Genomic DNA, 21,191 nt, shown 5'->3' on the forward strand with positions numbered 1-21,191 from the left:
CGCTTGGGGAAGGGGGAGGAAGTAGGGTCTTTCTCACATTGATTCTTGCAGCTCTATACCCAGTGACGATTTTTTTAAAGTATCCTCGTTGGTGTGGGCCCATTTGGGATTAAGAGATCAGGAACTACAAGCACATCTCCTGCTCCATGGTGATGGATCCAAAGAAGCTGGAATCCGGTTCATTCACTCTCTCATTGGGCAGACAAGACAAGCCCGCCTGCTGGTCCTAGGCAGACTGAGGAGAGGTCCCAAGCTGGGGCAGTGCCTGCATGTGAATGGTTAACCGTGCAGGCTCCCCGCAGTTTCCAGGAACACACCCAGGAAAAGGTGAGGCCTCCCGCTGCAGGACAGTCAGAGCCCGGTTACATAAAGACCCGAGGTTATTTTTATAAAGAACGACAAGAGGCGATCCTTTCCAAACAAATCCCAGATGGGCCGAGACCCCTTTCTGTAAAACAAACACGCCCAGAACTTAGGAAGTAGGAGGGGAAGTGTTTACCGGGAGTTCTGAGGCTGCCGGGCAGGAGCCAGGACCTCTTTGCCCTGGGCTGTGGGATGGCAGCCTGTGAGCCAGGCCTCCTTTGTCAAAATCAGCAGCCACCAGCGGGTGGGACTTAACTGGGAGGCTGGAATCCAGACACACAATGGGGCTGTTTGCTGACGCTCTGACCGGCAAGGGAACGGCTTGCGATTTTACTAAAGCAATTATTTGAAAAAGTATATACTGAGCGACTGCCACGTAAATCGCTCTTTATTTGAGGGTTTCTGGCGTTTCTAATGAACAAGTCGACAATGGACGGACAACGCAGCGGGAAAGGCATGCATGCTCCCGTGTGCAGGCATGGATGGATACTGCGTGTGCATGTATGATTACATACACTGTGAGTGTATGTATGATATTGGTGCCTGTTAAAGTCGCCAGGTTTGACAATAAACTTCTAATACACAGCAGATACTTTTAGCGTATGTCTCAAGTATTGCACAGGAAATTCTTCCCCTAAGAGAAGTGCTCATTCTTTATCTAAGATTCAGTTTTGCTGACCATCCTGCCCCCTGTGTTTTATCTGGCGATCCTAGCACATGGCGCCCTGTGCTGAGTCAGCATGGGTGTGAGCGTTGGAAGTGTGCGTGTGCGTTTGCCGTGAACCTGCTGAGGCCGGGATGGGGGCGTGCCTGTGTGACAGGGGTGTGCCCAGCTGGTCTGAAATCATCACTTCATTCACCCTCCAAAGGAAACAAACTGGCCACTAATCAGAAACTGCAAGTCGTGACCATTTCCCAAGATTTCAAATGGATTAAAAAAGATAAAAGCTCCAAGAACTTTTCAACCTTGGAAAACATCCAGTCTAGTGCATTTCCAACTTAGCGAATAACTCTAAAGGGAGTGGACCCAGGCCCAGGTTCCCAAAACATTGCTTCTTCTCTTAGTATGCACAGGAATAACTGTTTGTAGAGTATCCCTCTCACTCTGTTCACACCTGAAATGCAGAAACCACATTATGTAAGAACCAATACTTACAAAATAGAGAACAACTGTATTTTTAAAAGATGTATTTATTTATTTGAAAGGCAGAGATAGATAGATAGATAGATAGATAGATAGATAGATAGAGGGAGAGAGAGAGAGAGAGAGAGAGAGAGAGATCTTCCATTCACCGGTTCACTCCCCCAAATGGTTGCAACAGCCAGGGCTGAGCCAGACCAAAGCCAGGAGCCAGGAGCTTCTTCTAGAGCTCCCAAGTGGCTTCAGGGACCCAAGCACTTGGGCCATCTTGTACTGCTTTCCCAGATGCATTAGCAGGGAGGTGGATTGGAAGTGGAGCAGCCAGGATTTGAACCAGTGCCCACCTGGGATATCAGCGCCACAGGTGGAGGCTTAAGCTTCTATGCCACAGTGCCAGCCACTAGAGAACAAAAATAATGGCTAAATGTCATAATAGAGGCTGCCTTGGTTCATTAAGCTTCATTTACACATGAACTAATACACTCCAAGATCTAGGGAGCTTTGTACCAATCACACACACACGGAAGCAGATATAAGCTTAAGGCGTGTTTGTCTTTGTACATCCCGTGGATGGAAAGACCTACAGGAAGGACAAAAGCAAGCATGCATCACTACCAAATTATAAAATTATGAATGCAAGGAAATGCAGTGAAAATGTGGTGGATTTTTTTATATGCTTAAAGATTTGATGGTGGGGTGCTGAGGATTTTCTACACTTTTCACAATAAATATGTCTTAATTTTTGAAACTGTGAGTAAGGTGCATTCTGGAAGCCCAACAGGCACACACCAAAGAATGCTTTTGATGGTTCTGGTGCGTGTAGGTTGCCCTGCTTCTGTGGGACCACACCTGACTGTGACTCTCCAGAACTCCAGGAGTCCTGTGATGAGAGACGCCAAGTCGGCTGCACCTGTGACCCAGAAAAGAGCCCCCAGCAGATTCCTGCTGCAGGGTCTCAGCTGCCTCGGGGTACACTGACCAGCAAGGCAACACCGTGTAGCACAGGAGGCACAGCCGTTGCTTAGACAGAGGACTTCACTGTGGGGCAAAACATCCTGCCTTTTTGCCATGGGTGAGGAAGTGGAGACACATGGGCTGTGTGGAGACACATGCCACACACAAGTGGCACATGGGCTGGCCTTGGGAATGGAGCTTCAGGCCAACACACAATTCACGTCCATGGGAGAAGAACCAAGAGGAAGCTTGCACAGCACCCCGAGTGCCTGAGTGAAGGGCTGGCCTCCCGTTCATTTACTCCATCACCTGTCATCTCCTTGTTCTTGGGTACCCAAGGTTCTCTTTGGTCCCTCTCAACATAATTGAACCTGATCGGCTTCTGCCTCTCACATTTCTTCTTTGTCCCCGTGCCCAAAGCATGAGAAGTACCTTTGAAAATCTGCGTTTTTGCTCCATGCAATCCTTGAGCCTGGACTAGCCAAGGGGTGGAGCAGAGGCCTGGGGAAGGTTGAGACAGAACTCAAATGACCACTGACCCTTCTCAATGGATGAGCTCCAAAGTGAATGCTCTCTTAAAAATCAGAGAGGGAATATTGCATTCTACCAGCCTGTGCTGGAGAGCATGGCCCTGTGCGACACAGATCTGGGTACATTCACTGCAGATGCTGCAGAAGCCACTTCCTGCCTCACCCCTGCATCCACATCACCCTCTTCGGTTGGAACACAGCACAGGGAGTGGCACCTGGTTGGCCACAGGCCATGGGGACAACCACTCCACCCCATCCAGTCACCATGAGGTCCAGGTTCGAGACTCAAGGGTAGGGCCCTAGGCAAAAGCACTCTCAGCTTTGGGTGTGAGGTGTCTAAGTGACACTCAGGGAACTGGCCGCGTGGTGGGAGGAAGCTGGCAGACCCAGAAACGACACTGGCAGGGCAGATGCTGTCATTGACCCCGTTTTTAAATGGAAACCACGTGCAAGGCCTTTGGGGGCCTGGATTTTATAGGTGTGTGGAGCAATCAATACATTTCACATTCAAACCGGTTTGCATGGGATTTTTGGTCATTTACAAGGAAAACCTCTTGGCTGGCTCCTCTAGGGATGCTACAAAGGGTCTTCAAAAAAAAGTCATGAAAATTAGAATTATGAAAAATTTTTTTCACACCAAGATAAACTTATCTTTTAATTCCATTGGCTATGAGCTGTTAGCAGTAGGTTTGCATTTTACAGGCAACAATAAAGGTAATGAATGTGTTAGAAAAATAAGAAGAAAGAATTGGGGCTTTCCTGGAAAACCTGGGATCGGTAATTGTCACAGATGTAGTAAAACTGCAGTCTTTTTCCCCAAATGATGTACCTGAGATGCTAAGTGGAAATCACAGCTTCCAACATGGGGTGACGTGAGATGCTTTGTTTTTAAATATATACTCTTTTGAAACTTCTTTGTAAGGCAGAGTTACAGAGGGGGAGAGACAGGGATAAAGAGAAACTTTCCATCTGCTGGTTCACTCCTCAAATGCCCGCAACAGCCAGGGCTGGGCCAGGTAGAAGCCAGGAGCCCATGCCGGCGCCGCGGCTCACTAGGCTAATCCTCCACCTAGCGGCGCTGGCACACCGGGTTCTAGTCCCAGTCGGGGCGCCAGATTCTGTCCCGGTTGCCCCTCTTCCAGGCCAGCTCTCTGCTGTGGCCAGGGAGTGCAGTGGAGGATGGCCCAAGTGCTTGGGCCCTGCACCCCATGGGAGACCAGGAGAAGCACCTGGCTCCTGCCTTCAGATCAGCCACAGCGGCCATTGGAGGGTGAACCAACGGCAAAAGGAAGACCTTTCTCTCTCTGTCTCTCTCTCTCTTTCACTGTCCACTCTGCCTGTCAAAAAAAAAAAAAAAAAAAAAAAAAAAAAAGCCAGGAGCCCAGAGCTTCTCCCAGAGCTTCTCCCGGATCTCCCACGTGGGTGCAGGGACTCAAGCACTTGGGCCATCTTCCACTGCTTTCCCAGGCCATAGCAGGGAGCTGGATCGGAAGAGGAGCAGCCAGGACTTGAACCGGGGCCCATATGGCACTGCAAGCAGAGGCTTAGCCTACCACACCACATAGCCGGCCCTGACCTTAGCTCTTTAAAGAGCACTAAGAGAGTATAAAATAAACTGTAATGAAACTGGGCCTTACTTGAATAGCCAATTAACCAAAAAATGAATGTGATGCATTTTAGGAAAACCTAATATACAAACACCTTTCAACCGAGAAGCTTATAGCTTAGGGGTAATGTTAAACACCACAGCAGATCTTCTTAAAATGCTTCAGTTCAGGGCCTCTTTAAACAATGCGCTATGAAAATGAACAGAAAAACATGAAGCACTGGTTCCATGAAATCTCTGGTTTCCAGTTTCCATTGGCATCAGCTAGAATGATGTCAGGACAGACACAGAGAGCTTCTCTCCCAGGCGCCACCAACAAGATGACCTCTTACATCCAGTGAGGGACAGGGCAGGGCGGGCATTTGGTGCAGGGGTTAGGGAGTCTCTTGGGAAGCCCGAATCCCACATCAGAGTGCCTGGGTTTGCGTCCCTGCTCTGCTTCCAACGCCAGCTCCCCGATGATGCCCACCCTGATGGTCAACAGGTGATGGCTTGAAACTTGGCTCCTGCCACCCACACTCAGGTTGAGTTCTGGGTTTCTGGCTTCAGCTTGACTCAGTCCAGCCTATTGTGAGCATTTGGGGAGTGAATTAGCAGACAGGAGATCTCTCTCTCTCTCTCTCTCTCTCTCTCTCTGTGTGTGTGTGTGTGTGTGTGTGTGTGTGTACACCGGTTGATTCAACAGCCAGCAACGTCCCCAAGGCCCCAAGGTCCCAGGTCTCTCTGCTGCTTTACCATCTGCTCAGCCTGGGTTTGCCCCACCCAGAAGTCAAATCCAGACATTTCACATCCAGCGTCCAGGGACAAAATCAGACTGCCTGTTCCAGAAGCCGCAACACTCAGCTGATGGCCTTTTGGTTAGAACCCGGTCAGTGCCCACACTGAAACCATTGCCACGACTCCCTCTGCCCTCCACAGCCTGGAGGCGCCACCTCCCCCACTCCCTCCCCGGAGTGGGGCCGTCCTTGCTTCTGGCTCACTCAGGAAGTTACTCTGGTTACCTTGTGCTGGCTTAGCAGTTTCTGGAAACACATGAGTTCAATTCTGGTATGAATTGATTGGCAAGAGTAAAAATGCTTAGTTTAGATAACAGCACAGGGTCAGATGGATTCAGGGACTAGCACTGAGGGCCATTGGGTCCAGGTTTCACTTCATGTCTAATCTTCTATCTCAAAATAGCGTAACTTAGTTCATAGGCATGCTATCTACACAACTGTGGAAAATCGATCTATGGCAGAAAATAAGGCATATTGTTGCTTACCGTGCGATATATTCTGTTAGAGGAAAATACAAATGCTAGGGCTGTGTGGCACTGGGAACAGTTGAAACTCTCACGCTTCTTACAAAGCATGAAAATGCTTTTTAAAGCATTCCTCTCTTTAATCTATATATGATGTTAAAATTTCCATAAGGAAATGCTACTTAAATAGGAAAAATGCAATCTAGAATGGAGAATGCAATGTAATTGAATGCATTTCCAAAAATGTAGAGATTTAGTTTGATTGACATTGAGTATGAAAGAAAGGAAAGTTGATCCACTTCTGTTTAAACATATTTGGGGACTACTCTGCAAAAAGAAAAAAAAGAAAAAAAGAAAGAAAGAAAATTCCATCTCCTCCAAATGGCCTATTTTAACCTAATTTAGAGAAGATAGATTTACATGACAATGCTATGATGTTTACCCTGAGGTATTTGAGAATGCGGCTAGCTTTAGCCAACTCCCAAATAAAAATTAATCTAAAGAGCATTTCTGGCACTTTCCAAAATTGGAAATCTAAGATACCTCTTACTGCGGCTTGGCACGGTGGCCGTGATAAGCTGAGATAGGTCAAGTGATTTCTTTATAGCCCATTTTGGTCATGAAAGCTGTTACTTGGCCAGATGCTTCTAGAAACACAACATTTAGAATTGAAGCCCAATTCCACCTTCCGCCCTCACTGCTTCCCCATCCCACCCGTCCTCTCTGCTGCTCGCTGGTCCCGCTGGGGCAGGAAACTCGCACCTTGTGGAGATACTGATCCTGCACTGTTCTGATACTGACTCCTCTTCTGCTCATGGGCATACAAAAACTCTGTGATAATTCCAGTCTGTGGGGCTGACTCTGTGGCTTAGCAGGTAAAGCCACCGCCTGCAGTGCCAGCATCCCATATGGGTGCCGGTTCGAGTCCCGGCTGCTCCACTTCCAACCCAGCTCTCTGCTATGGCCTGGGAAAACAGTAGAAGACGGCCCGGAAGAAGCTTCTGGCTCTTGCCTTTAGATCAGCACAGCTCCAGCTGTTGCGGTCATCTGGGGAATGACCTCTCCCTCTCTCTCTCTCTCTCTCTGCCTCTCCTTCTTTCTCTGTGTAACTCTGATTTTCAAAATAAATAAATAAATAAATGTTTTTTAAAAAAAGTAGAAAAATTTCCAATCTGTAGTCCACAGATGCCACCAGACTTGCTCCCAATCAAGAGACACAGAGAGCTGGCTTCAGGGAAGCGAATGCTGAGGTTCTGGACCACGCTGTTCTGAGAGGGTTTTCTCAAAGTGAGGTGTCCCGACCAGCAATGTTGGGGTCCCCATGGGAACCAGGGATGCCCCTAGACCTGCCTTGTGTGGAGCCCAGCAGCCTGTGTGTCCACAAGCCCTCCAGGAAATGCTGGTGCCCTCTCAAGCTTCAGAGCCTCTGTGTGCATCTTTTCTGATTCCTCCCCAACACATCACTCCTTGTAAAATCGAGTCTATATTTATGGTGCACGTGCGTGATGCAACATTGGAAAAGAACACCATGAATTCCCCTTCCATTACCAACAACGTCCCTGGGTGCTTCCAATCCGTTGTTGAGGATGCCTGACCTCATAGTGCGACCCCGGGATCAGACGCGAAGACCCAGGATGTGCACCTGTTCTGCCTCTCATTGAATCAGCCACATGGGTGGGACTCCCTGGGCTGGAGCTCAGCCCCTAACCTGGAAGTTGTCGGTCATGCGCACTGTGATTTGAGGTAAAAGAGCTGTGTTTACCTGATAACCAGCACGTCACGTGCCTGTCCTGGGACATGCGTCAGGGCTTGGAAGCTGGGATACCATGAAGAAGAAGCCCCAGTTCCAAGGGCAGGTACCACAGAGTGTGGGCAACCATGCAGCCAGTGTTCTGTGGGTAGACTGGGGCAGAGGGATCTTCCCTGGGGCTGCTAATCAGAGGTGGGATCTACCTGAGGTCAGACATTCTGGTACCTCGCTCATCCTATTGCCAGAAACTTCCCTGGGACATAAAGAATGCGCTGGGGCTTGGAAGAAGACCCAGAAGATGCTCCTTTGCTTTCCACAGGACAGACCAGCACTGTGGGGTTATCAGGCTCAGGGATTCTCTATCATTGAGGGTTCAGAGTCTCCAGGAGGTGCCTCCCTACCTTTATAAGCTGATGTGGGCTGATGCAAAAATACCTTCTAGCTGTTCTGTCAACAGCAAACACTCCCAGGTTCTTGTATCTCGGCACAGGTATCAGATTGGCTCTGCAGAATAACTGGATGAATTTTTTTGCCTTGATTTTCACCAGAAATTGTTCTCAGTAAGTAGAAAAATGTTCCAATAATCAGGAAAAGGCCCTGAGGGCATCTGATGTGGTTTCCTGCTGCCCCTCAGACTGTCCCTGTGTACACGGTCATGATCTTCCTGTAGGGGAAGCTATCGATGAGCAGCAGCTCAGCCCAGCAGCCATTCAGTGAGCCCATGGCAAGCACTGTGTGCCCGGCAATGTCCGCTTGTTGATGACCATGAGACACTCCTGGTCCAGTTGCTTCTTCCAGGTGGAGTGGATTCAGAGCCTGCTTGTCTCTTTAGCAAAATGAGAAAAAAGCAGCTCACACCTTGCCTGGGGCCCACGGGGCTGCTCTCTGGGTTACACTCCTACACTGGGAGCTCATTGCCCACAGTTCTGCAAGTGGGGTAAACTTGACTGGGGTGGCCTGCTCCTTCCTTTTCTTTCGAAAAGATTTATTTATTAATTTGAAAGGCAGAGATTTGGAGAGAGAGAGAGAGAGAGAATCTTCCATCTGCTGGTTCACTCTCCAAATGGCAGCAATGGCCAGAGCTAGGCCAATCTGAAACCAGAAGCCAGGAGCCTCTTCCAGGTCTCTCCTGTGGATGCAGGGCCCAAGGACTTGGGTCATCTTCTGTTGTCTTCCCAGGTGCATTAGCAGGGAGCTGGATCAGATGTGGAGCAGCTGGGACTCGAACCAGTGCTCATAAGGAATGCTGATGCTGCAGGCAGAGGCTTAACCTTTTCTGCCACAGTGCAGGCCCCCTCCTGCTCCCTCCTAAGCAGTGTATTCTCTCTGTAGCCTCACCAAAGGGTTAAGGGTTCTCAAGGGAGACATGAGCAACATTCATCTCTGCTTCCCAAAGCTCCACCCCTAATTCCATCACCTGGCGGAGTCAGGGGGAAGGGTAGCAACCCAGCATATGATCTGGGGGACACAGACATTCAGGCCTTGGCACACCCCCCCCCTTTCCTACAGCAGGGACAAGGCAGCATGCTGCCGGCAGTGCTCAACCACCCAGCAATGGCACACACATGGAAGGGGTGACCGGTCATTTCCACGAAGGCACACTGAGCTCCAGAAGCGTCCCCCGGGCTTTGCAAGACATTTATGCTGCCTCTCCTTTGCTTCAGGTCCAAGGTCACCATGGAGTTCTTCCCATGAGGCGGGTGAAAGCACAGCTTAAGAAGGGATCACTGAGCCGGGCCTCTCCTCCTGCCCCTTCCACACTGCAAGTCCAGGCAGGCAACTTGATTTTCAGTGCGTGCCCAGTAAGCCTCCCAAATGAAAGATTTAGGAATATGCTGAAGTCAGGACCTCCATAAAGATAACGCTGTGAAATGGAGCCCGTGTCTCTTGTGGACACATCCCGCATCTCCAGGCGGCTGCTCTGTGACGTGTTCCTGGTTTCAATAAACCATTCATAGGAAACTGAGCACTCTTTGAAAGGGGACACTGCATTCCGGGCTGCTGTTGACAAGGCACAATTCAGTGTCTGCAAGCCAGCATCTGCACCAGACTGCAATGTGTGCTGGTATTCGCCAGTGTTCAGAGCCTTCCAGGCTGACTGTGTCTACCGGGGTTTGCCTTGGGCTGGCTCCATAACAGGCACACACTTACAGGAGGTTGTGACTGGTATCTGGTGCTGTTGGTTCCCCCTGGCTGCCACCCAGGGCACTTGCCATTCTGGTGCACACGGGTGGCATCCTGCTGTCAGGACAGACACCTCCCGGAAGGACTTTCTCTCTGCCCATGGAGATGGGGTATAGGTGCTAGGGGCTATCTTCCTCAAGAACTACCCTTGGTCAGTGACAGGAGCTGGGACTCGAACCAACACCCATATGGGATCCCAGCACTGCAGGCAGCGGCTTTACATGCTACGCCACAGCGCAAGCCCCGTGAAGCCTTTTTTATAAGGGCTTTGAGCCTATTCATGAGGTGAGGCTCCCTTGTGACCCCACCTGTTGGGACAGGCTTTGTGGCACAGCAGGGAAAGCACCTACCTGTGACACAAGCGCACATATGGGCACAGGTTCAAATCCCAACTGCTGCACTTCTGATCCAGTTCCTTGCTAGTAGCCTGGGAAAGCAGTGGAAGATGGTCCAAGTCCTTGGACCCCTGCACACATATAGGAGACCTAGAAGAAGCTCCTGGCTCCTGGCTTTGGCTTGACCAACCCTTGGCTGTTGGGGTCATCTGGGAAATGAATCAGAGGATTAAAGATTCTCTCTTTCTCTCTCCTTCTTTCTGTGTAATGCTGACTTCCAAATAAATAAAATTTTTCTTAAAAAAAATCCCTACGCCTGTTCTAGTCCTAGTTGCTCCTCTTCCAGTCCAGCTCTCTGCTGTGGCCTGGGAAAGCAGTAGAAGCTAGCCCAAGTGCTTGGGCTCCTGCACCCGCATGGGAGACCAGGAAGAAGCACCTGACTCCTGGCTTCAGATCGGTGTAGCTCTAGTTGTTGCGGCCGTTTGGGGAGTGAACCAACGGAAGGAAGACCTTTCTCTCTGTCTCTCTCTCTCACTGTCTGTAACTCTACCTGTCAAATAAATAAATAAAAATCTAAAAAAAAAAAAGGCCCTACCTCTTAAAACCATCCTACTGAACATTAAATTTCAACACCTCAATTTTGGAAGAGATGTATTCAAACCCTAGAGATTCTAAATTTCACTCTTCTCCACTGATATTTGAGCATTTTCTTATGCCAGAGGTTGTATCAAACTTTGGGTTATACTCTAAACTAGGATATTGTGTGTGTGTGTGTGTGTGTGTTGAACTCTTTATTTGGTGGAGAATTAAGCTCTTGATTGTGGTATAAATTTAAAATGTTACCACAAAATTGTGAATAAAAGAAAGAAGGAACTAAAGAATGAAAATAGAGAGGGAAAATCATTATATTCTTAGGATAGTGTCTATGAACTATACTGAATTAAACAGAATATGTTAAGAACTAAAAAAATTTGAAAATAAATTGAAAAAGAAAAGAAGAGCTTTGGGTTATAGTGTATGTGTATTAGGGTTCACTAGAGAAACAGGACCGATGGGAGAGATTTACTATAAGAAATCTATCATGAGATTTATTATAGGGTTTGGGCTCACACATTTATGAAGTTGGCCATCTGCAAGCTGAAGACCCAGAAAAGAGGAGGCTTTGGTTACAAGGCCTGAGAGCTGGAGTTCATGGTGTTGATTCCAGACTTGGTCTTCAGACCTCAGAACCTAGGGCTCCAGCGCCAGGGAGCACCCATGTGCCAGTGTAAACAGGCAGAGAGCTAACTCCGACTTCTGGTTATCCCCAGACCCTTGAATAGACAGGCTGATGTCCTGGGGCTGGGTGCATGTTTGACCCAGTCCACCAATTCCAATGCCAATCTCTTCCAGAAACACCCTCACAGACACGCCTGGATATAATGCTTACCCGGACACCTGCCAGTCCTGTGACCCACACAATGGACCATCACAAATGCATTCCCGATCAACTTGTCAGCCATACACAGCGCTTTAGCCATACTTAATCTCTGAATAAAGACAAAATTTGGGTTATAATTCCATCTGACATGAGACAACCACCCTGTATATACCAGAAAACTCATTCATCCCTTCTCTGGAGTGGGAGTAGAGCTCACTCTTCTCTTTAGTATCTCCACTTAAATCCTATAAGAACTTAACACATCTTATGTTATAGGACAGAGGAATAAGGGAGGGAAGAAAACAAAGATATTTGTCCGGCTGCGTGGTCATAGCTAGTTTTTATAATTCCATTCTTCCCCTACTCATCCCACATCCCCTTGGCTTTCAAATAGCATCGTAGTTACTCATGGTTCTCTGCCTAGATTGACCCAACCCTCGTTGCTGAATGGCCCAGGCCATCAGCAGTCCTGCCCGGACTGTGTTGTAATTTTCTACTGGTCTCAATCACAGGGCTTGCTGATGCTGGAGATACCAGGAGACACCCTAGGGGATCTCTGCATCCCAACCACACTCTCTCTACCCTCCATTGTGGAGTGCTAGTCAGATTTCTCTCAGAAGTTGGAATTGATTCTCTACCAGCCGAGTAACCCCTTTCTCCTCCCGCTGATTCCGAGGCAACAAGGAGCCAAAAGCAGTTAGATGGGCATTTTAACTTCCCTTTCAATGGAAGCATTGTTATGTCTCTGGCTGGAAGCATTCCTCCTCCAGGTCAGCAGAGCATAAGTTCCTGAAAACAGGAAATAAAAATACTTTGCGGATAGCTCACTAGGGGAAATGGTGAGAGGTACCACTCCTATTCCACCCCTTCACTCCCGGACCTAATGAATCCTGGCTTTGCAACAAGTGTTTCCAGATATTGAAAGCTGATGCAGGGCACGACTTGCACAATCCCGGTCCAGCCCTGGAAGGCACTGTCACCTAGCTGTCACTGTCCCCGAGTCTTCAAAAGGCCATTCCATCATGCTGGGAAGCCAGTGGCTTCAAGGATGATGAGGGACTTGGGAAATCCAGTGAACTCCACACATAGGACTCAGTACTGCACTTCTTGAGAGTTTCTTGATTGGAAGCAATGTGGACGTGGAATACCATGATGGAGGACACTGTAGGCTGAAAATCTAATGAAGGTCATTTTGCATGAAGATAAGGCAAATCTGTATTCAGAGTAAGAAGGGGGCATTTGAGCCACTTCTTCATGTACTCACTTGAGCCGTCAGGGACTGCTTGGGCTCAGACTCACATTCCTCTCCCATTGAATGTTGGGGTGATATTGCATATCCCTAGCTAATTCATGATGGGTGGCTCAGGCTGCATGGTGACTCCATGCTTTGTGTAATAGAAAGGCAATCAAGATTCCTGTGAACTGAAGTGTGGCATAGGGCTGGAGAGCTGGTGGCCCTCTGAGGTCTAGCTAGCGCTGCGGTTCTCTGACACTTTCCAGTTGAAAGCAAACACTTTTTTTTTTGACAGGCAGAGTGGACAGTGAGAAAGAGAGAGACAGAGAGAAAGGTTTTCCCTTACCGTTGGTTCACCCTCCAATGGCTGCTGCACTGCGCTGATCCGAAGCCAGGAGCCAGGTGCTTCTCCTGGTCTCCCATGCGGGTGCAGGGCCCTAGGACTTGGGCCATCCTCCACTGCACTCCCAGGCCACAGCAGAGAGCTGGCCTGGAAGAGGAGCAACCGGGACAGAACCCGGCACCCCGACCAGGACTAGGACCCGGGGTGCCGGTGGCGCAGGCGGGGGATTAGCCTATTGAGCCATGGCGCCGGCCGAAAGCAAACACTTTTTAATGAACCTTATGGACAGGTATAGAGAAGAAACCAATTCCAGATCAATAGCTACATACTGGGATATTGATGTGCTCAAGCAAGGAAACTACATCTGGTAGGGCTGCTGCAATTGGAGTTGCTGCTTTGTAAGCTTAGAAACTACACTCTTGTTCTCCAAGATCCACCTGTCTTCTGCACATGACAAATAGTGGAGTTGAATGGCCCTGTGGTGGGAATCCATAGTCCTCCACAGTGGGGTTAACCTCTGCCATCCCTCCAGGAGAGCAGCACCACTGTGGGTTCACTGTGTTCCTAAGCAGAGGAAGTGCTAAGGGCATCCCATCACCCTTTCTCCCTCACCGCAGCCCTCACTCCACAGTTTGGGCAACCAACGCAAGGATTCTGCCTGCCTCTGTGTGTGTCTATTCCAATTACTCATTTCTAACCTGGAGGAGGAACCACAGGTGGGCTTGGGCACGCACTGGGCCCAGTGTGGGATGGGCTGGAGCCTCATTCATCGATTGCCTGACCTCCACAAGCCCTCGATCTACCAGTGGAGCACAGTGACATTTTGTGTCTTCTGGAATTAGCGTCAGTTCAGAGCCAGCGTCCATCAGCATCCAAAGTCTGAGTATTGCCTTCTCCCCAGCACACCACTATCTTGGCAAAAGGCATGGGTCCCTTTGGGGAAGGTTGGAAGAATGAAGTGTGAGAGTCCTTTCTCCAGGGGACCCTGTCTCGTCTCTATTCAGTGAGTGCTGGCTCAGCTCCAGGAGCTAACTGAAGAAGCACGAGGCTTTATTTCTATGACTTAAGTTACGCATGGACGCTTTTGATCTAGACTGTTTATGCCTGTTCATACCAAGTGAGCACTTAGCAGACTTTCTATTTCACTTCCAGGATCACCGCGGACAATGAGAGCAACAGTGATAGGGTTGGGGAAGTCACTGCTATGTGGAAGTCACTGCTGTTAATCCTCTGCCCGTGGCCGTAACCACATCCTCTCGGCCTCTACCCCTCCAGGATCTCGTCACTCCCACCGTATTTTTCAATCCAGTGACTGCGTTTCCTACGGTGGGGTCTGGACTGCAGGGCTGAGTGATCCCAGCATGAGCCAGGCAATTCGCCAGCACAACAGAACTCAGCTGAATCCTTTCATACCCTGTGGATTCGGAGTTTCTCTGATTTTGCAAACAAGGAAATGAACCCAGTGGTTGTGGGGCGAGGCCACAGTTAGGCAGCTGGTATTTAAGCTAAGAATTTTCAGGGGGCCTGGGTCTCCAATCTCCCACCTGCACTTCGCAAAAAGCTCCGTGAGACACTTCTGTATTGTATGGGACATCTCTATGAGGTATCTGGAAGATCATGCACAATTTTATGAAAAAGGAAAACTCGGTATGCTCTTAGACAAAGTCACTATGTCCTATCTCTAACCAAAAAGCTTTTCTAAAGCCGGCAGACCGGGAGAGGGAGGATTCTGGTCACCACAGACCACGAAGTTTTCTGCACGATTTCCCATCTGATGTGGAAAATCATTCTGTAACATTTAAGCCTCCAGACTGGGTGGACTTTGAAAACCAAAATTTAACAGTCGAATCAAAGAGATGTAGGAAACAAACAGTCTCTTTGCCTCCTTGGCTCATAGGCATACCTCCCATCTCAACTACCCAATGTCAAAGAAAGAGTGAGAGAGAGAGAGAGAGAGAGAGAGAGAGAGAGAGGAGAAAGAGAGAACGGTAGAAAAGAAGGAAGGAAGGAAGGAGGGAAGGAGAGGGGAGTGGAGGGGATGATGGATGGACCTCATAAACCCGGGGTGGGGAGAGCAAAAATCTCACATTAACTCCTCCCTCAGGGACCTTGCTTATAGCCACCTGGGTGGGCCAGGTGGGACATGTCCTCTGTTAGTTACAGATGAAGAGGCGCTTCCTGGCAACTTCTTGCTACGATGTTTGTAAAGTTTACTAAGGCAGAGTTTTTAGGTTAGTATTTTTAAAACTTGTCAACATGGCTGTTCCTACTTCCTCTCTGGTAAGATCACACATGGAAAGACCTCAGTATCTTGCAGAAAACTGTTTGCTGAGTTCCCCAGGCCACTGCTGCTCGGGTACCTGCAGCCCCCAGCACTTACACTTATACCGACGAAGCATGCCTCTGACACGGGGTGGCTGGGTCCAGGTTCTGGTCTCCTACGCAAGAAACAATTCAAGATGAAATGCAGGTAAAGGTCTGCAGAGAAGCGAGATTATTTGCACACAAAGTGAAAGTACACACTAAGGAGAGCAGCCATGTTCAAGAGAGAGCTTCATTCTCTTGGGGGCCCTCCCTTTATAGGATCTGGGGGCACAGGGAGTGGTGTCTGTGGTGGGGTTTAATTGAATATTCATAAGAGGTGGAGTTTGGGTGGGGCTTCAGCACCGCCCATTTCCTTGCTCTATTTTGGAAAACTCAGAAGTGTCATAGCAGCAGGTGCATGATGGGAATAGGAGTGTCAGCCATGATAACTGGATCAGCATAAGGTCACCACAGGGAGGTGGGCAGCCAGCACGTGGGTTATTTTGGACTGTGCCACTTCTGAGCAGCAAAAGAGTGGAGGTGGCAGGGAGAGTGTTGAGTGGTACAGGCAGGGCTGCAGGGAGGGGCTGGTGACGCCGGGTCCTCCTAGCTGGCTACCTCCCTGCCTCCGCCAAAACCCCTGCTGAATGCTTCAGCAAAAGGTGGTGATGGACTTCGGTAGTAGGATCTAAAGAGTGCTGGGCAGATGGACAAAACCAACAGGAATGGATGCAGAGCCACCTCCAAGGCCACAGGGGAGCATCTAAATAGACTATCGGACTCACCTCACAGATGCTACGCAGCCATGAAAACACAGAAAGTAAACCAGGTGCACTGTGATGGACAGAGCTAAGGTTAATTAAGGAGAAAAAATAAACAGTGCAGGATGACACCTTTGGCAGGAGTGGCAGGACGTCCCCTGCAGGTGGGAGCAGTGTGCTCCATGTCCCTGTGTGAAAAAGGAGGCAGCAGGCGGACAAAGTGTCGCCTGGCTTGGGGAATGTCTCGTCTTCCGCCTCGGGTGCTTTTCCACCATGTGGTCGCCTCATCACCCCGCAATTTGCGTCACTTCCTTCCGGTGCGTGGCAAGATGCTACCTGAGCACACGTTGCGCTGGTACCTGCATACAGACTCACATTTCAGGCACCTGCCAAATTCGTTCCTATGAATGGTTCTCTTGCAAATTTATGGACTCACTGATTATTTGGCAAAGCCCACCCTTCCAATGACCCTGACTATTTTTATGTTTTCCACATAACACGGTGCTTGCTGCACATTCAATAATGCCTTCTGATTGAACAGATAGATTTTTATATCCAAAGTAGTGACAGACAAGAACAGAGAGTGGGTTTCTGACAGGCTAAGAACGCCATCCTGTTCAACAGAACCGTGCTTAATTGCCGACACTCAATGATTACTCACCCCAAAAGGAAAGTTTCGTACCCGGTACCTGTGGTATTTTCACATCCTCTGCTCACCTGTCAGGTAGGGATAGGTCTCCAGGGAGGAAGGCCACTCCCCCCACACGCTGTACACATGGATTCAGGACTTGAATCCATCACATTCTTTAGTACGCCAGGTAGCCTGCATGGTGTGTCCGTAGCAATGTGCTTCTTTGTACCAGGAAGATCGGCAGAGTGGTTTGCATTCTGCCGCAGTGTGGACCAATTTTGGCTGAGTTCCAAGCAGCAGAAATGGCAGCAGCTACCTGACACCTGCGGTGTTGAACTTGGCTTGCTTTTCTAACCGTCAGAAACTCAGCGCTGCCCAAACCCGTGGGGCTCACAGTCAAAAGCAAAAAGGAGGAAGGAGACTTCTCTCCATGTGTAATAAGAAAGACTTTGAGGAGGGGTCATAGAATTCTTTTTCAAGATCTCACTGGAGATTTGGCTTATATAAACCTCAGTCTTGGGGCTGGCGCTGTGGTGTAGCGGGTAAAGCTACCGCCTACAGTACCAGCATCCCATATGGGCACCAGTTCAAGTCCTGACTGCTTCACTTCTGATCAGCTCTCTGTTAAGGCCTGGGAAAGCAGTAGAAGATGGCCCAAGTTCTTGGGGCCCTGAACCTACATGGGAGACCCAGAAGAAGCTCCTGGCTCCTGGCTTCTGGCTTCAGATTGGTACAGCTCCAACCATTGTGGTCAATTGGGGAGTGAACAACCAAATGGAAGATTTCTCTCTCTGCTTCTCCTCTTCTCTCTGTGTAAATCTGACTTTCAAATAAATAAATCTTTAAAAAAAAAAAAAACCTCAATCTTGTGATTAAAGCAAAGTTTGCCCATTAAGCTAACGAAATGTCCCATCCTGGTAACACGCACATTTTAGCTCTGCAGTGGGATGCTTCTAAAAATCATTGCAATCATTCTAATGTTTGGATCCCCCCAGCTGACCCATAAACACAGGGATTCCAAGTTCTTTCCTTCCCACTCACTCTGGATTTACAACTTTCCTCTTCTGGCTGTTGCAGGCTGCATGTGTAGCCAAAGAATGTCCATGCTAACCTTAAACACAACTGTATGATCTTCCCCTGAAGTCTTTTGACAAAGGATGGCAAATCTCCTTAGTCAACGCTTACCATGACAAGGCTGAAACAGGGTACACGACTTTTCCTGAACACACAGGATGTGTCTGGCGATAGGGAGCATTGTGTTAGAGTCCCAATTCATAACTCTTTTGTCAAAGTTGAGAGTCAGCTGTAAGTTATTTGGTCGTTTAACTTTCACCCATTTTCCTGGCTGGCTTTTTGGTTTCTTCTATTCTTTGCAGAAAATGAGAGTTCCTGCATTTTTTTTGAATGTCTTGAGTGTTTGGCATGAATCACTGATGGTGCTGTGAATTAGCGTGCATTCCAGCTGGGCCTTTCCCAGTCTGTGACAAAAACAAGAACCTGCACCTGGAGTAGCACCATCCCACCCCGGCACCCTTGCCTCTGCCGTGTCCACGGGGACCATCGCCGTAGCCTCCACCATGCATTTCTGTCCGTATTCAGCTCTGCAGCTTTCAAAACCCTGGGACATTTGTCTCTGTCTCGTCACGTCCCAAGAAGGAATGTGAAAAACACACAGGGGAAGAAAGTAGTAAATAAATAAATGAGAACGATAACAAGTTTCACTCTTTCTCTGCCTGGTGCGACGCAGGCACTCAGCACATGCGTGTTAAATAGTCAATTACAAGCAAAGAATTAGAATGGACTTGGCCACCTATGAAATTTAATAGCCCAGTTGTGTTTGGCTGTTGGGCTTTTTCTGTAAGAATTCTTTGTGTGAGTATAATCTGGACACGGGTCCTTAAAACACTCATGATGGCGCAGAAGAACCACGAGCAGGGTGGGCATTGTGGCTGACTCAGCAGATGCAGCTGTCACTTGGGAACACCTGCTTCCTCTAGCAGAGTGCTGGGGTCCTGATACCCACATGGGAGGCCCTGAGGGAGCTCCTTGCTCCTGGCTTTGACCTGGCTCAGCCCTGGACATGATGGACATTTGGATGGTGAATCAGAGGATGGAAAACTTCTCTCTCTCTCTCTCTCTCTCTCTCTCTCTCTCTCTCTCTCCCTCCCTTTCAGGTAGATTAAAATAAATCAACAATTTAAAAACATTTTTAACGAGCCATGAGGAAAGTTGGAGAGTGTAGTGCCTCATTATTTACACCAAGGGATCCCCAAAAGGCAGAAGGAGAGTGGTGGATTCTTCAAAATTTTGCTTGGCTGATCAGTGCTCTGCGTGAAAGAAAAAAACTGAACTGTGACCCCCCAACTTCTTATCTACACATAAATCGCTATGAAATAGATAGGAGACTAAGATATGAAAAGTAAAAGGATAAAGCTTTTAGCATAAAACAGGAGAACAGGGGCTGGTACCATGGCATAGCGGGTAAAGCCTGCAGTGTCGGCATCCCATATGAGCGCCGGTTTGAGTCCTGGCTGCTCCACTTCTGATCCAGCTCTCTGTTGTGGCCTGGGAAAGCAGTGGAGGATGGCCCAAGTCCTTGGGCCCCTGTACCCATGTGGGAGACCCGGAAGAAGCTCCTGGCTCCTTACTTCGGATTGTCTCAGTTTTGGCTGTTGTGGCCAACTGGGGAGTGAACCAGAGGATGAAAGACCTCTCTCTCTCTCTCTCTCTCTCTCTCTCTCTCTCGTGTGTGTATGTGTGTGTGTAACTCTGACTTTCAAGTAAATAAATAAATCTTTAAAAATTAAAAGGGGAACATATATTCTGACTTTGAGGTAGGAAATTAAAAAAAAAAAAAAAAGAATCTCAAAGCATCAAGGGCGGGACTAGTGGGTTATGCTGCCACCATATTGGAGCACTTGTTTGAGTCACAGGCCATTAGCAGGGAGCTGCATAGGAAATGGAGCAGCCAGGACACAAAGCAGTGCCCATAAGGGACACTGGCACTCCAGGCCTCAGCTTTACCCACTCCACCACAATGCCAGCCCCAACATATCACAGCTTTGCTGCAGATATAAAGGAAAGAACACAAAAGGCATGCATCTTCTTGTTTTATGTCTTCTTAGGAGACTGGCAGACTTTGGTTAGCTAGAAACATCTATCCACATACATGGCAAAATTCATTTCAGATTCAAAGGGTTTGGCAACATTGTTCACAATGAGAACGCGAGTCATATAAAAGGCATTCAATTCTATCCCACTCCATAGCATCACCCAGGGATGAAAATGTTTATGGGTTTTTTTTTTATGGAGGACTGAAGGAGCTTATCATCAGAATACACACACGTGTAGATGTAGTGTTTTTTTAAAAAGATGTGATGACATGTAAATTAAGAATCAGAAATGGAAACATTTTAAGCATGAAAAGAAAAATAGAATAGATGTTGAATGAATAATGAACCACTATTTGTAGATGCTTAAGGTCCAAAACACACCTAAATATTTATCCAGATGTTTAGGAGCTGGTGGTGTGGCTTAGTGGGTTAAACTGCAGCCTGCAGTGCCCGCAACCCATAAGAGCCCTGGTTCAAGTCTTGGCTGCTTCACTTCCCATCCCTCTCCCTGCCAATGTACCTGGGAAAGCAGTGAAGGATGGCTGGTAAAATTGGAAGATCTAGAAAAGTGGGACCCACATCACCACATGCCCACATCAGATGGGACGGAATAGCAGCTCCCCTTCTGGGCGGGGACCAGCTGCTCAGTTTTGGCTATGGTCCCTACCACTCCCGATTGCCCCATTACCTGGATCCATCTTAACTTGTGCTGTTGCCTGGCCCTGGAAGGTGTGTGATTCACTGGTTCACTCCTCAAATGGCTGTAACAGCCAAGGCTGGACCAGGCTGGAGCCAGGAGCCAGGAGCTTCTTCCAGGGCTCTCGCATGGGTGGCAGGGGCACAAGCACTTGGACCATCTTCCACTGCCTTCCCAGGCGCAATAGCAGGAAGCTGGTTCCAAAGCAGAGCGGCCAGGACTCAAATCGGCACCCATATGGGAGCCTGGCGTCACAAGCGGAGGCTTAGTCCACTGTGCCACAACATCGGCTCCCTTGAGACGGGTTTTGAAGACAAGTAGAAGTTCAACAAGGAAGTGGAGGGTGAGTATCTTCTGCCCCCTTCTCCTGTGGCTGATCTTTCTGCTGAGCAAGGGCTCCTCCATGTGTGTGCTCAGGGTGCCATGGGACACACCCAGGGAGACTCTGAAGAGAGGCTGGGACAGACAGGACACGCAGTGGGTCATCTCCCTGGATGTCCGTGATGCAAGCTCCTCCCTCAGCCCCTCCCCCACAGGCCTTCTCAACAACCGTCTCCTGGCAGGGGATGCACGTGCTCATCCGAC

The 21,191-nt window shown here is 48.7% G+C and overlaps 1 long non-coding RNA gene across 1 annotated transcript; it reads right to left on the minus strand.

The window, feature by feature from the left end:
* Positions 1-373: 373 nt before the first annotated feature.
* On the minus strand, positions 374-20,890 carry LOC127490981 (uncharacterized). Its single transcript, XR_007919392.2, has 3 exons — positions 15,481-20,890; positions 11,533-12,312; positions 374-1,904 (listed from the first exon to the last, which is right to left on the minus strand). It is a non-coding gene; the product is annotated as an uncharacterized lncRNA (long non-coding RNA).
* Between the last annotated feature and the right edge of the window lie 301 nt (positions 20,891-21,191).

This window comes from Oryctolagus cuniculus, chromosome 11 (assembly GCF_964237555.1).
Source record: "Oryctolagus cuniculus chromosome 11, mOryCun1.1, whole genome shotgun sequence".
Classification (NCBI taxonomy): domain Eukaryota; kingdom Metazoa; phylum Chordata; class Mammalia; order Lagomorpha; family Leporidae; genus Oryctolagus; species Oryctolagus cuniculus.